This window comes from Piliocolobus tephrosceles, chromosome 10 (genome assembly GCF_002776525.5).
Source record: "Piliocolobus tephrosceles isolate RC106 chromosome 10, ASM277652v3, whole genome shotgun sequence".
In the NCBI taxonomy this organism is placed as follows: Eukaryota; Metazoa; Chordata; class Mammalia; order Primates; family Cercopithecidae; genus Piliocolobus; species Piliocolobus tephrosceles.
The window spans coordinates 93,825,066-93,841,731 of NC_045443.1; the positions used below are offsets into that span (position 1 = coordinate 93,825,066).

At 38.9% G+C, this 16,666-nt stretch overlaps 1 protein-coding gene and 1 pseudogene across 1 annotated transcript in view; both read right to left on the reverse strand.

The window, feature by feature from the left end:
* CDK17 (cyclin dependent kinase 17) overlaps positions 1-16,666 on the reverse strand; it is a 118,509-nt gene that overhangs the window by 89,199 nt on the left and 12,644 nt on the right. The window lies entirely within an intron of this gene.
* The window catches only part of LOC111538767, a 5,032-nt pseudogene continuing 3,612 nt past the window's right edge, over positions 15,247-16,666 (reverse strand).

Here is a 16,666-nt window from a genome sequence, read left to right on the forward strand (position 1 = left end):
GCTATTCAGGAGGCTGAGGCAGGAGAATCGCTTGAACCCAGGAGGCGGAGATTGTGGTAAGCCGAAATCAGGCCATAGCACTCCAGCCTGGGCAACAAGAGAGAAATTCCGTCTCAATAATAATAAAAAAAATGAAATGAAATTTCATTTCCCTTCAAAAATAACTGAATTATCAAATGACATATTTTTCAGTCATGACCAAATAGTATTATGTATCGCCTTTTATGTTTTTAAAATGCAAATCTCATAAAATCACCTATTTTCTAAATATTTATGTAGGTTTCATTAAGAATGTTATTAGCATACTTGGCACAAGGTAAATATGATTTGCTTATCGTGTTAAAAAGGGGGGGAGGGAGAAAGAGAGGCAGACACAGAAAGAGAGAGAGAGAGAGAGTGTGTGTGTGTGTGTGGACAACTTTCTAGTCTTTCTCTCCAAGAGGCATCTGAACTGGACAAATGCTATTTTGCCATTCTGTAATCTATGACAATAATATTTATAACATTTTTAAAAAACTAACACTATTAAAGCCTTTATGAGACAAATTCTACTAAGTAGTGGCCAACTTTCCTTGGCAACAGCAGAAGACTTGGCAACATATTAAAAATGCCAGCATTCTTCAATCTTCTGGTAAAGGTTTTCTTTGGGGGAAGAGGAGCTATAAAGGAAAAAAATCTCTCCCTTATATGGCCAGTTAATTTCAAAGATACTGAAAAGACCTCAAAATAGAGTCTTCCTAGGGCGGAATCAACTGATCTCAAAACTATAAAACTACCATTATCTTCGGAAAAGCTTTTTTGTGATTTGGTGACAGGTAGGAGGCACTCTAATCCTCCATCACATTACTTGCTAAGTCGAAAATTAGAAATTGCTCACATACCAATCCTAACAGGAAGGCAGCATAACAATGAACCAATTTCCAAGCATACTCTACCATCTTTATAAGATCTAAGGTAAAGGCCAAGTTGTAGATTTTCACCAAAACAGTAAGAAAAGGTGTACCTAAATAACCAACTGAAAAAAACTCCACAGCCACAACTTTTTTTCAGAGGTTTTCATTTTTATTTGTAGAACTATTCTTCTAATTTGACTTATTTAGGAAACCTCAGTATATTATAAATAGAAAAAAATAAAGTATTAACACAAAGTGAAGAAAAAGAGGGTAAAATATGCATATACATTACAAATGACAGTCTTTAAACCATGTTGAAAGATTTCCTATGAGGATATAGAAAAACATTTAAAAACAGTAATATTTGAATTAACCAGAATTCTGACAAACAGGATACTGTTTGGGCTGTCTGAATTTTCCACTAGGTGAATTAAATGGATTCTAGCTAACCAAAGATTGGCTATATGAGCCTAGATTCTCTCTTTGCTTCATTATTGCTTACTACCTGTTCAGTCTTCTCAAAAGCTTCGAGGTTAACACATCCCTACATTTAATTAACACCTACAGTGAAATGTTAATTATGGTACACAGAACTTTGGCACTAGTGATAAAGGGTTTATAGAGCACATAGGAAGTTCTCTTTCTTTAAGAGAAACTGAGAATAAGTTCTAGGGTAAGCCTAACCTAGGTTTAAATCCTGATTCCTTCATTTGAACACTGGAGAGAGTGAGAAGTATGACACTGAGAAAACCGCATTAGTCTCCTCTTCAGAGAAGGTAATTAACAAAGCCAGGTGCGGTGGCTCCCAAAGTGCCTGTATTCCCAGCACCTTGGGAGGCCTAGGCAGGCGGATCACCTGAGGTCAGGAGTTGGATACCAGCCTGGCCAACATGGCAAAACCCTATCCCTACCAAAAATACAAAAAATTAGCCGGGCATGGTGGCGGGCACCTGTAATCGCAGCTACTAGGGAGGCTGAGGCAGGAGAATCTCTTTGAACCTGGGAGGCCGGAGGTTGCAGTGAGCCAAGATTGCACCATTGTACTCCAGTCTAGGTGACAAGAGCAAAATTCCATCTCAGAAAAAAAAGAGACAGAGAGAGAGAGAAAGGAATTAACAATTACCTCAATGGCTGGGCACAGTGACACATGCCTGTAATCCCATCACTTTGGGAGGCCAAGGCGGACAGATCACAAGGTCAGGAGATCAAGACCAGCCTGACCAATATGGTAAAACCCTGTCTCTACTAAAAATACAAAAATTAGCCAGGTGTGGTGGTGCATGCCTGTAGTCCCAGCTACTCAGGAGGCTGGGGCAGGAGAATCGCTTGAACCCAAGAGGCGGAAGTGGCAGTGAGCCAAGATCCCGCCATTGCACTCCAGCCTGGGTGACAGAGCAAGACTCCATCTCAAACAACAAAAAACAATTACTTCAAAAGGATGTGAGATCTAAATCAGAATGCATGTATTGTACCTAGCACACAGTAAGCATTTAACATACACTATTTTTGTCACTGTATACTCCCAAATTATGCACATCTGATTTATGCACTGTATATAAAATTGCAAGCTATGTACCACTAACCCTTTTCCCCCAATCACAGCCAAAATGAGAAAGTAAGTAACTTTTATGGAGTAACATGGCAGCCAAATTGGTAAAATTATTATTTCTAAGAAAATATTATCAAATTCAGATAACTAATCTGCAAACAGATTTTCCCACTAGACAATTCTTACATGAAGAATGTCATGGACTGAAGAGCTCTGTGAACAGCCTTTATTTTGCACATGCATAGAAATACTGTTAAGTAAAAATCTCTGGGGCCAACAGGTCATTCTTCACCTAGGCTTACAAGAACTTTGTGTTCTGACCCCACTACTTTTCAGCTCCATCTCCAGAGATACACAGTGAGTAAGAGCTTCATTGCCTCAAAGAAATTATTTGTAGTTTCTATTCCCTTAAGGTGCTTTGCTCAGACCTCTTAATTTTGCACAAGCATATCCTTCTACCAGGAACAATTAACCCCTTCCCCTTCATCCCATTCTCTGACCTCTTGGCAAATTCTTATACTTCCTTTATAAATTTAGTCAAATGTCCCTTCTTCCTAAGAAGCAACACCGGAGATCTCACGACTCTGTGGAAACCAGGAAAAGGGGGGAACTAATTTACTTCTCAACAGAAGTAAAATAAGTTCAGATGGGCTGAATACCAGTCAAGCAGTAAGCTTTCAAACAAGTGAGGTCATCAGGAGAGCCCATCAGAAATAAATGTAAAGCAACACAGCGCTACAGCCACTCCAAAGGCAGAAAGGTACATATACTTGGGTCTACTGTAATGCACAAATATATCCTAGTCCATCCCAATCCTAATCCACCTAAGACTTTCTCCACATCAGCACCAGCTCATCTTAGCACTGCTGAATAGTCAGTCACACAACAGAGCAGTCTGATCAGCGAACCCAAATGGGCCTCAACACTGGCCAATAATCTTACTCTATTTCTCTGCTGTGTTTGGTCTCCCACTCTTCCCTATGTATACTTCAAACCAGCTCCACTATCCACAATTATATCATGACCCTTTCCCTAACCCATATTGTGTGCCTGTGTGTATACATATATACACAAAAACGAGTTAAACATAGAGCTTTCAGGTAGAAATTTCCTCAACTAACCTACACCAGTTATCTTCATTGTTCCTTGCCTATAATTATAGGAGTTTGACCAGTCCTTTATCATCCTAAAAACATTTTCCTTGGCTTCTCTATAACAATATCCTGGTTTTCTTCCAACCTCTCTGGCCACTCCTTTGTAAATTTATTCCACCCCCTCAGCCACACACACACACACCAGTGTGGCCTAAGTCCTGGCACAAGCATTTTTCTTCTCTGTTTCCTCCTTAGGCAAGCTCATTCTGGGTGGACAACACCTATATGCAGTACTCCCAAATTTTCATCCCTGATCCTAACCTTTTTTTTTTTTTTTTTGAGACAGAGTTTTGCTCTTGCTGCCTAGGCTGGAGTGCAATGGCACGATCTCGGCTCACCACAACCTCCGTATCCTGGGTTCAAGTGATTTTCCTGTCTCAGCCTCCTGAGTAGCTGGGATTACAGGCACCCACCACAACACCTGGCTAATTTTTTGTATATTTAGTAGAGATGGGGTGTCACCATGTTGGCCTGGCTGGTCTCGAGCTCCTGACCTCAGGTGATCCACCTGCCTTGGCCTCCCAAACTGCTGGTATTACAGTGATCCTGACCTCTTTATGAAGCTGCAGACTCACCTATCCAACTGCCTACTTGGGCATGTCTGACACCGAATTGTTAAAGTCAGGCCTCACTCCTCAGGGGAAAAAATTGAAAGTCAAACTATTAACCAAGAGAATGCACTGTCTTTGCAAACTAGCCTAAGAATCAGACTTTTTATAAATACATGTTCAAGTTTCTTGTGGTTCTAAATGGACACTGAGAACTGAAATTGCCTACACCAAGTTTACAATCTATATTAACTATCACTATACAACTGTCTTCAACAACGTGACTTTGCTATTCCAGGAAACTCTTGCTCAGGCAGATAAGAGTTACAAAAAACTTCATTGTTCATTTCAGGAACTTCCCGAAAAACCCATATAAACCAACATCAGACTATTCAATTTTTCAATAAATAGTAGCAAATGATTGTTCACTTTCTAAGACACTGAAAAAGCTTACCTCAAAACTCTTGCCTTGGTATGTCTGTCCAATCTTAAACTATTATATGAAGATCCTCACCTAATTCTAATAAAATTTTGCATTGAAATACTTAAACCAGACTCCAAACCCTCAATAATAAACACCCCAACTTTGATGTTCCTTTCTGATTTGCCATTCTTATAAACACTGGCATGGCCCCCTACAAATGCTTATAAGCAATATACTCAACAGATAATTTTTGGTGGTTATTCTCCAGGAGCCAACATTCCACAGTACCACCAGACAGCTTCCCAAATGTCTATTAAAAGCTCAGTTCAGTGACACTAGTCTCATCACAAGCAATGTGGGGAAAATATTAATACTGTTATAAAAGACTAAGATAAATCATCAACCTTTATTAGGTAGTATCCACTAACACTATTGGCCAGTTTCTTAATGAGTTCCAACAGTAAACTGGCCTACTAATTAAACTTCTGAAGATTATAAAATAGAGTTTAGTAATCAGAGGACCATAAAACCAGTAGGAGCTCTAAGGAAGATGAGAAACAGATCACAGAGAGATTTAATAATCTAAAAAGGAATCCTATGAGAAACAGGGTAAGGATAAAACCAATTGATACATGAATAATCCACAATACTGATAAATCAGTAGAAAAAGTACTATGAAATATACAATTTAACAGTGAAAAGAAACTCTAAAGGAGTTTCCATTTACTATAATAATCACTTATCAGTAATCAGAAAGTTAAGACTTCTTACCGAGAGTAAATGCCTAAGTATTCTTTCACTGTAAGTCATTTAAATCACCTATATGGCCACAATCATGCCAATGCAGGTATAACTAGAAAGCAAGGGGTAAGTATTTAAAATGCCTCAAAGATTGAGAGGAACTGAAGGATCCAAATTTTAAAATTCATATGTGAAAAACACAACCACAAGTATTAGAAGAAAACGTGGATGAACTTCCTTATAACCCTGGAGTGGTGAAGACTTTTCTAAATATATTTCAAAATCCACAACCATAAAAGAAAAAATTACTTTACCACATAAAAGTCGAAAGTTATGCATGAAAAACATAACCTAAAATATACATATTTGCAACCCACATCACAAATAAAGGGCTAATCTCCCAACAGAAAATTCCTGAAAACAAAAAGACCAATGACCTAAGAGAAAAATAAAGGACATCAGAGTTCAAAGAAGGGAAAAAACGTAAAATGCCCCTTGAACAGATGAAAAAATGTCCAATGTCATTGATAATGAGAAAAATACAATAACCTGAGTTATACCAGTTCTCGTCTATCAAATGCAAAATTCAAGTCTAACAACACATTCAGTTGCTGAGGTTATGGGAAACAGGCCTGTTGCACATTTAGGTGGTAGTACAAAATGGCAATTTGGCAGTATCTAGCAGAATTACAGAAGCAGTTTTTAAAAGTGAACTTTTAGTATCATTTTAGATTTACAGAAAAATCGTAAACAGAGTTCCCTTAGACCACACAGTCAGTTTTTGCTGGTAAGATCTTACATTACTATGGTACTCACTGGCAAGAAGTCACCTCATGTAGCTCACACTTGAAAAGTGGCAAGTTGTATTACACTTCCTTGAGGGCTGTGTATCTAATTCTGCACAGATTTGTCTATTCTACCCCATTTATTTATTTAGTCAATCATTTATTTCTATCAGCATGAACTCATGGATATTATTTTATACTGTGGGTTATAATTCAATATTACTTTTTTGTTGCTCAAATTATTCCAGTATTGGCTACTGGGAACTCTTTCAGTTGGCTGTGTCCCTTTGACATAACTCATTCACTGTTTTTGTTTGAATAGTTCCTTCCTTTCCAGCATTACAAGATACTCCAGGTTAATCTTACAGTTTTATTGCCTACCCCAGTCCTAGAATCAGCCATTTCTCCAGAGGCCTGGTTCCTTTTACTAGAGAATGGTGTTACAAACCAAGATCTGGGCACCAGGTGTGCTCATTGCTACAGGGATTATTGTTGCTTCTAGGTTCTCTCAGCTGACAGAGGAAGAAAATAGGTGACCTAAAGCTCTACCATTGCTTGTTCATTTGTCACTATAACAGCAAAAAACAGGAAACAACCCAAATAGCCACAAAGGACTGAGTGACTAAACTATGGTACATCCACATAATAAAATACCATGCAGCTATTAAAAATAAAGATCTTTATCTAGATATGGAAAGACCTCCAGAATAAAATATACATTTCTTTGTAACTACAAAAGGCAAACACTGGAAGGATCAACAGGATACCAAAAAGTATGAGAGGAAAACAAAGTAGCAAGCAAAGGAGGAAATAAGACTTTGTGTACATCTTTCTACATACTTGAGTTTTATCTATCCCCCAAAATAAGTTTAATTTTAAAAAGAACTTAAAATGGTTACAATAGTGGAAGAATCTGAAGGGTTCAAATACTAAGAAAGAAAAAGATATTAATTTCTGAAGCATGAATACATACTACAAGACAAAGTAGCTCGAACCTAGGGACAATTATGTACCAAAAAAATCTAAGTTTAGTAAAACGAAAGTATTTCAAGTCAAACTCAGTTGAATTTAAGGTGGTGAAATGCAGTACAGCTGCTAAAATTAACGTATGACCAGAACCTGTATGTAAGTTTACTGAATTACTGTTCAATGGAAAGTGATTTATGATCACCTACATTAGCAGGGAGATAAAGGCTAAAGAAATGCAAAAATAATTTATAGAAACACAATTAATGTTTATATTCTTGATTATAAGATATGCTGATATTTATAGCTAAATAAAAGCATCTATCATTTCTACATTTTGTAAACCTAATTTTTTTTTTGGAGACAGAGTCTCAAGTCTGTCCCCCAGGCTGGAGTGCAGTGCCATCATAACTCACTGCAACCTCAAATTCCTTGGATTAAGCAATCCTTCCACAGGTTTAGCCTCCTGAGTAACTAGGACTGCAGGCACACATTACTATGCCTGGCTAATTTTTTAAACATTTCTTGTAGAGATGGGGATCTCACTATGTTGCCCAGGCTGGTCTCAAATTCCTGGGCTCAAGCAATCCTTTCACCTTGGCTTCCCAAATTGCAGGAATTATAGCTATCAGCCACCATGTCCAGCCGTAAATCTACTATTTATATCTCTTATTTCCCCAAACAAAATGGTGAAACCAATTTCTAACATACAAAAACATTTCCTCATCGGAAGATAAAAATCACAGTTTCTAAATTAAACACATATTTCCAAATGCTCCTAAGAGACAGTAAAACAATGCTCCCTAGGTGCCGTGGCTAACATCTTTAATCCCAGCACTTTGAAAGGCCGAGGCAGGAGGATCACTTGAGCCAAGGAGTTTGAAACCAGCCTGGGCAACACAGTGAGACCCCATCTCTACAAAAAATTAGCTGTGCACGGTGGCATGCACCTGTAGTCCCAGCTACTACGGAGGCTGAGGAGGGAGGATCACTTAACCCAGGAGGTTGAGGCTGCAGTGAGCCATGATAGCACTAATAATTCTCATGTCTCTGAGGTAAACCAAAAAATTACCCAAAAAAGGCACAACTAGCTCTTTTTAGCATTTTTTTTTTTTTTTTTTTTTTTTTTTTGAGACAGAGTCTCACCCTGTCGCCTAGGCTGGAGTGCAGTGGTGCAATCTCAGCTCACTGCAACCTCCGCCTCTCGGGTTCAAACAATTCTCTGCCTCAGCCTCCCAAGTAGCTGGGATTACAGATGCCCAGGCGCCATCACCACGTCCAGCTAATTTTTGTATTTTTAGTAGAGACGGGGTTTCGCCATCTTGGCCAGGTTGGTCTTGAACTCCTGACCTCGTGATCCACCCGCCTCAGCTTCCTCAAGTGCTGGGATTATAGGTGTGAGCCACTGTGCCCAGCCATTTTTTAGTATTTTCAATACTGGAAAGCAACCCTTTGACAGTGCTTCTGAAGCACCAACATCACAAAAGATTGTCCATTTAACTTGCAAAAGTTCATTTGTAATTGTACACAACTTTCCCAATGGCTTCGCTGTAGGAAAAAAATGATATTATGCCTAAAAAGTGTTCAACAGCCTCCTTACTGGAATATCTCCCTCTTTGACCTCATTTCCTGCCACTACCTCTATGAGCAACCTTTAGCTCTTTATTTCTATCATATGGAAATTACTCATTAGGCTGGTAGAGAACAACATTTTTAAAGAAACACAAATTTTTTTTCATATTCCTTTTTTACATGTTCTTTTATCCTACCTAGGAAGTGGTTCTCTTCTCTCATCTATTTGTAAAGCTAATTACCTTCAGCATCACTTCATCTGAGACATCTACTTAACACCCTCAGCTAAATGTTACTCTCTCCTCTTCATGATAATCCTAAATTCATCTTTAACCATAAGTTCATCTTTGGTAATAACACAAATAAACTAATACACTCTATCATAAGCCACCTAACCTTTTATCAAGATGCTCTCTAAGCCTCCTGAGGACATTCCAAGACAGTATACAGTCCTATGGTCTCCTTGGAAATCGATATAGATAACACTTCAAGGGCGATACCTTGTTGGTTTTGACTGGATATTAGTTTAAACTTTTTAAGGAGATGAGTGACAGAACTAACCCTTATAAGTTTTAAGTTTAACGAACCCTGTAAGTTTTGAGTTTATATTGTTTCATCCCATGTACAAAACCATTTTTTCCTACAAAAAAAAAGACGCTCTTTACAGGGTACAACTTAGACAACGGGTAACAGGAAGTCTATTTCAATTCCTGATGCAACTCTTACAGATAAGCTGACACACCTCCAGTTCAAATTTTATAGCAGGGAGACCAGTTTTGAAGAAAACAATAGAGACTTCCAGGGAGCTGAAAGGACCACCTGCAATTTTCCTCCCATAAACTTTACTACTGCCTGCGGGTCTACATTGTTTTGCCTGCCATTTACTACAGTAGAATTTAGAATATATATATATATATATATATAAGAATATCAAAATTATTAGAAGAAAAAATTGTGTTGCCATACCAGATATTAAAATATATTACAAAGCATTGATAATTAAAATAAGCTGGAATGAATACAAAAAGAGATGGATCACCAAGTCATCTAGCTTTTTTTTATTTATATATAATAATTTGATAGAAACCAAATATCAGAAAAAATTTTAAAAAGATGCCAGGATTCAAGGAGCAGTCAAAGTCTCCTCCTTAGCAATCTGTGGGGATAATGGGTGTGGGAGGAGGACCAACATCCCAGAAATCAAAGAAATTCAAATATATTTTTCTAAAACCAATGATCAAAAGTAAACATTTTAGCTAATCATATCACTAAAAACAGATGTGGCACATTATTCGTGGTACTGATACAACAGAGAATATCAGAAAAAGGTTCACAGACTTTGATTTGGGAATTCCACTTCTAGATATCTATCTACCCTAAGGAAATGCAAAATGGTGGGGGTGGGTGGGAAAGGGCTATCACATGTTCAAGTCTGTCACAGTACCAGTTTAAAATAGTGAAAACAGAAATACAAAAGATATTCAGCCTACTATCAACACCTCTATGCACGCAAATTAGAAAATCTAGAGGAAAAGGATAAATTCCTGGAAACACACAACCTCCCAAGATTAAACCAGGAAGGAAGTGAAAACCTGAACAGACAAGTAACAAGTTCCAAAACTGAATCAGTAATTAAAAAAAAAAAAAAAATCCTACCAACCAAAAAAAGTCCGAGACCAGATGGATTCACAGCCGAATTTTACCAGACGTACAAAGAAAAATTGGTACCAATCCTACTGAAACTATTCCAAAAAATCAAGGAGGGCTTCCTCCCTAACTCATTCTAGGGAGCCAGCATCAGCCTGATACCAAAATCTGGCAGAGATACAATGAAAAAAGAAAACGTCAGAACAATATCCCTGATGAACATAGTAACAAAAACCCTCAAAATACTAGCAAATGGAATCCAGCAGCACATCAAAATGTTAATTCACCACAATTAAGTAAGCTTTGTTCCTGAGGTGCAAAGTTGCTTCAACATGTGAAAACAATAAATGTGATTCACCACATAAACAGAATTAAAAACAAAAAACATATCATCTTCTCAAGAGACACAGAAAAAGCTTTCCATAGAACCCAGCATCTCTTCATGAATGGGCAAAAGTTGGAACAATTCCCTTGAGAACTGGAACAAGAAAAAAAGATGCTCACTCTCACCACTCCTATTCAACACAGTACTTGAAAGTCCCAGCCAGAGCAATCAGGCAAGGAAAAAAAAAAAAAAAAAATCAAAGACATCTCAATAGAGAAAGAAGAAATCAAACTCTTTCTCTTTGCAGATGCAATTATGTATCTAGAAAACCCTTAAGACTCTAAGACTCTACCAAAAGGCTCCTAGAACTGTAAACGACTTCAGTAAAGGTTCAGGATACAAAATCAATGAATAAAAATCAGTAGCATTTCTATACAACAACATTCTAGCTGAGAGCCAAATTAAAAACACAATATTATTTACAATAGCCCCCCAAAAAATGAAGTGCCTAGTATTACATCTAACCAAGGAGGTGAAAGATGTCTAGAATAACTACAAAACGCTGCTGAAAGAAATCAGTGATGACACAAATGTAAAAACATTTCATGCTCATTAATTAGAAGAATCAATATCATTAAAATATCCATACTGCCAAAAGCAACATACAGATTCAATGCTATTCCTATCAAACTATCAATGTAATTCTTCACAAAATTAGGAGAAAAAAAAAAAAGGGCCAGGCGTGGTGACTCACACCTATAATCCCAGCACTTTGGGAGGCTGAGGCGGGTAGATCATGAGGTCAGGAGATCAAGATCATCCTGGCTCACAAGGTGAAACCCCGTCTCTACTAACAATACAAAACATTAGCCGGGCGTGGTGGCGGACCCCTATAGTCCCAGCTACTCGGGAGGCTGAGGCAGGAGAATGGTGTGAACCCAGGAGACAGAGGTTGCAGTGAGCTGAGACTGCGCCACTGCACTCCAGCCTGGGGGACAGACCGAGACTCTGTCTCAAAACAAACAAACAAACAAACAAACAAAAAACTCTTCTAAGATTCATACAGAACCAAAAAGAGTCCAAATAACCAAAGCAACCCTAGGCAGAAAGAACAAAGCCAGAGGAATCATACTACCCAACTTTAAAAACTAAACTGTAGGGCTAAAGTAACCAAAACAGCATGGTACTAATACAAAAACAGACACACAGACCAACGGAACAGAGTGGAGAATCCAGAAATAAAGTTGCATAACCACAACCATCTGATCTTCAACAAAGTTGCCAAAAATAAACAATGGGAAAAAGACTCTCCATTCAATAGATGGTGCTGGGATAACTGGATAGGCATATGCAGAAGAATGAAAGTGGGCCCCTACCTTTCGTCATATACAAAAATTAACTCAAGATGAATTAAAGACATTAAACTATAAAATCCTAGAAGAAAACCTAGGAAACACTCTTCCAGACATCAGCATTGGCAAAGAATTTATGGCTAAGTCCCCAAAAACAACTGCAATGAAAACAAAAATTGACAAGTGGGACCTAATCAAACTAAAGAGCTTCTGCATGGCAGAAGAAATTATCAAGAGTATACAGACAGCCTTCAGAATGGGAGAAAAGATTTGCAAACCATGCATCCAACAAAAGACTAATATTCAGAATCCATGTGGAACTTAAATCCACAAGAAAAAAAAAATAACCCCATTAAGAAGCAGACAAAGGACATGAACAGACACTCCTCAAAAGAAGACATACAAGCAGCCAACAAACACATGAAAAAAAATGTTCAGCATTACTAATCATGAGATAAATGCAATGAAAACCACAACAAAATACCATCTCACACCAGTCAGAATGGCTATTATTAAAAACTCAAAAAACAGATACTGGCAAGGCTGCAGAGAAAAGCGAAAGCTTACACACTGTTAGTGGGGATATAAGTTAAGTTAGCCACTGTGGAAAGCAGCTGGAGATTTCTCAAAGAGCTGAAAACTGAACTACCATTCAATTCAACAACCCCATTACTGGGTATATACCTAAAAGAAAACAAATAATTTTATCAAAAAGACTCATGTATTCATAGGTTTATGGCAGCACTATTCACAATAGCAAAGACATGGAATCAACCTAGGTGCCCACTGATGGTGAATTGGATAAAGAAAACATGGTACATATGCACCATGGAGTACTATATAGTTACAAAAAAAGAACGAGACCTTGTTCTTTGCAGCAACATGGATGCAGTTGGAGACCATTATTCTCAGTGAATTACTGCAAGAACAGAAAACCCAATACTGCATGTTCTCACTTATATTTGGGAGCTAAACATTGAGCACACATGGACCTAAGATATGAACAGCTGAGCATGGTCGCTAATGCCTGTAATGCTAGCGCTTTGGGAGGCTGAGGCAAGAGGACTGCTTGAGCCCAGGAGTTCAAGACCAACCTGGGCAACACAGACCTCATATCTATAAAAAATCAAACTGTTAGCCAGGTGTGATGGTACGTGCCCGTGATCCCAGCTACGTGGGAGGCTGAGGTGGGAAGATCACTTGAGCCCAGAAGGTTGAAGCCGCAGTGAGCCATGATCATGCCGCTGCCTTCCAGCCTGGGTGAGAGCAAGATCCTTTCTCAAGGAATTAAAAAAATAAAAAAATAAAAAGCTAGGCATGGTGGCTTACACCTATAATGTCAGAACTTTGGGAGGCCGAGGCGGGCAGATCATAAGGTCAGGAATTCAAGACCAGCCTGGCCAACATGGCAAAACCCCGTCTCTACTAAAAATACAAAAATTAGCTGGGCGTGGTGGTGGGTACCTGTAGTCCCAGCTACTAAGGAGGCTGAGGCAGGAGAGCTGCTTGAACCCAGGAGGTGGAGGTTGCAGTGGGCCAAAATAATGCCACTGCACTCCAGCCTGGGCGACAGAGTGAGGCCCCATCTCAAAGAACAAAAAAAGATAGTAACAATAGACACTGGGGATGACTAGAAGGGGTTAGCAAATGTGGACATGGGCTGAAAAACTACCTATCACATACTATGTTCACTACCAGAGTGACAGGATCATCCATACCCCAAACCTCAGCATCACGCAATATACCCATGTAACGAACCTGCACTTGTATGCCCTGAATCACAAATAAAAGTTGAAATTATTTTTAAAACAAAATAATGAAAACTGAAAAGTAATAATTATCAAACAATATGAAATGGTTAAGCCTCTTTTGTAAACACTAAAAGTAACAGCCATAATTATTTGGTACCTTAAAAAAAAAACATGGCCGGGCGCGGTGGCTCAAGCCTGTAATCCCAGCACTTTGGGAGGCCAAGACGGGCAGATCACGAGGTCAGGAGTTTGAGACCATCCTGGCTAACACGGTGAAACCCCGTCTCTACTAAAAAGTACAAAAAGCTAGCCGGGCGAGGTGGCTGGCGCCTGTAGTCCCAGCTACTCGGGAGGCTGAGGCAGGAGAATGGCGTAAACCCGGGAGGCGGAGCTTGCAGTGAGCTGAGATCTGGCCACTGCACTCCAGCCTGGGCGACAGAGCGAGACTCCGTCTCAAAAAAAAAAAAAAAAAAAAAAAACATAAAAAGGATCTTAAACAAAAACACAAAACATACTGGAGAAAAGCCAAGATAATATTTGAAGATAATAACCACTGTGCTAGAGAATGTACATTGTACATTTTTTATATGATTATACATTCTTGCATTTAAAAAATAATTTTCTAAAACTAATAACTGAGACCACACAGATAGGAAACAGTATCACCGATAAGAAACAAGAGTCAGACAAAAACATCCACTAAAGGAAAAAACATAAAATAATTGAAACAAAGGACAATTATACATAAAATTAAGAAAACTGCCAACCCCTGGTAAAACTAAAAGGCTCAAAGTAGAACAAAAAAAGGGAAAAAAATCAGATGGAACGATGGGAAGGTTTTTTGGTTTTTGTTTTGTTTTGAGATGGGGTCTCTAACTCTGTCACCCTGGCTGGGGAGCAGTGGCACAATCACAGCTCACTACAGCCTTTACCTTCCAGAGGAGTAGCCAGGACTACAGTCATGTGCCACCACACCTGGCCAATTTTTTATAATACTTTTTAAAGAGATGGCATTTTGCCATGTTGCCCAGGCTAGTCTTAAACTCCTGGGCTCAGCTGATCTGCCCACCTCAGCCTCCCAAAGTGCTGGATTACAGACATGAGCCACTGCACCCAGGCAGAAAGTTTTAATCACTTTGCCTTTACTTCAAAAATTTTTCCACACATTTGTTTGTTAAAAACTGACATACTGGCCACGCACAGTGCCACATGCCTGCAATCTCGGCACTTTGGGAGGCCAAGGTGGGAGGATCACTTGAGTCCAGAAGTTTGAGACCAGCCTGCACAATATAGTGAAACCTCATCTCTATTCTCCACAAAAATCTTTTAAAAATTAGCCAAGCATGGCGGCGGCACCTGTAGTCCCAGCTACTCAGGAGGCTGAAGTGGGAGGATCTCGAGTCCATGAGGCAGAGGCTGCAGTGAGCTGAGATCATGCCACTGCACTCCAGCCTGGGAGACAGAAAGAGGCCCTGTTTCAAAATGAAAAACAAAACAACAACAAAAAAGCTGACATATTACATGGACATATTGCATAACAGTAAATTTTTTAATAGAAAAAAAATTTAAATAAAAACTGAGCGAAAAAAACCTGTACAGAAAATATCTCAGATCACATATTACCTTGAAACAGTAATCTTAAGAGACTTGATCACCTAGGACCCCCTCTTCCTCTGCCATGGCCACGTGCTCTTCCTCTACCTCTGCTTCTGCATTGGTCTCTTCCTGCAACAAACAGCTTCCCTTTTCTTAGGTTTTACCTTAGGTTCAACATCCACAAGTAGTGTATCCAGAGGTAAACTGTCTGGTAGAGTAAAATATTTAATGTTACTTCCTCAAATTCGTGTTTCCAACTGTACAGGTTTTCTGTCTTCAGGGTCATTTTCACAGCTTCAAGATGTGTATTCATGGTGACCTCCACACCTGTAACTGTTCCATGGACCTGTGTTCCACTTTTCAATTAAATGGTTACAGGTTCACGAATCATTTCATCAAAAATCTCATGAGCTTCGTCCTAGCAGCGCTGTCATTCTTTGGGTCCAACAGCACACAGAATCCAGCAACCAAGTACCAACCAACCCACTAGAAGTATGAATCTACTTTAAATTTAATATATGAGTGATTCTTTCCCTTAACACTGTGCTAAACCCTAGAACAGTGTTTCTAAAACTCCAGGACCCATCAAGAATTGTCTGAAACATTAAAAACCCAGAGATTCTCATTCAGAAACAGAGTTTGAGATTACATACACACAAGCATGCCTTTAGATTTTTTCTTCTTTTAGTCAACAAGAATGATTCTGAAGTTCAGGTTAAAGCCATTACTCTAGAATAACATATAATAGTAAACAATAATACAATACTAAGCATCCAGGCAGATTTTATGACAAAGAATAAAATGCAAAGTCAGTTTCTTCTTTTGATGGGTAAGCTTTATAACCAGTTATTCTATTTTGATTCCAGAAAAATGTGAGGCGCGGCATGGTGGCTCACACCTGTAATCCCAGTGCTTTGGGAAGCTGAGGCTCGAGAATCACTTGTGTAAAGTAGTTCAAGACTAGCCTGGGCAACATAGTGAGACCCTATCTCTACTAAAAAAAAAAAAAAAAAAAAAAAGGGAAAAAATTAGCCGGGCATGGTGGTGTGCGCCTGTGGTCCCAGCTGCTCAGAAGCTGAGGTAGAAGGATTGCTTGAGCCCAGTAGGTTGAGGCTGCAATGAACCGGGACTGCACCGCTGTGCTCCAGCCTGGGAAACAGAGTAAGACCTTTTCTCTAAAAAAAAATATATATATAATAAAAGAGAAAAAGAAAACAATCAGCCAGATGTGGTAGCTCACGCCTGTAACCCTAGTAGTTTGGGAGGCCAAGGTGGGAGGATTACTCGAGCTCAGGAGTTGCAGCCTGGGCAACATAGTGACATCTCATCTGTATATAAAAAAAAAAAAAAAAAAAAAGCCGGG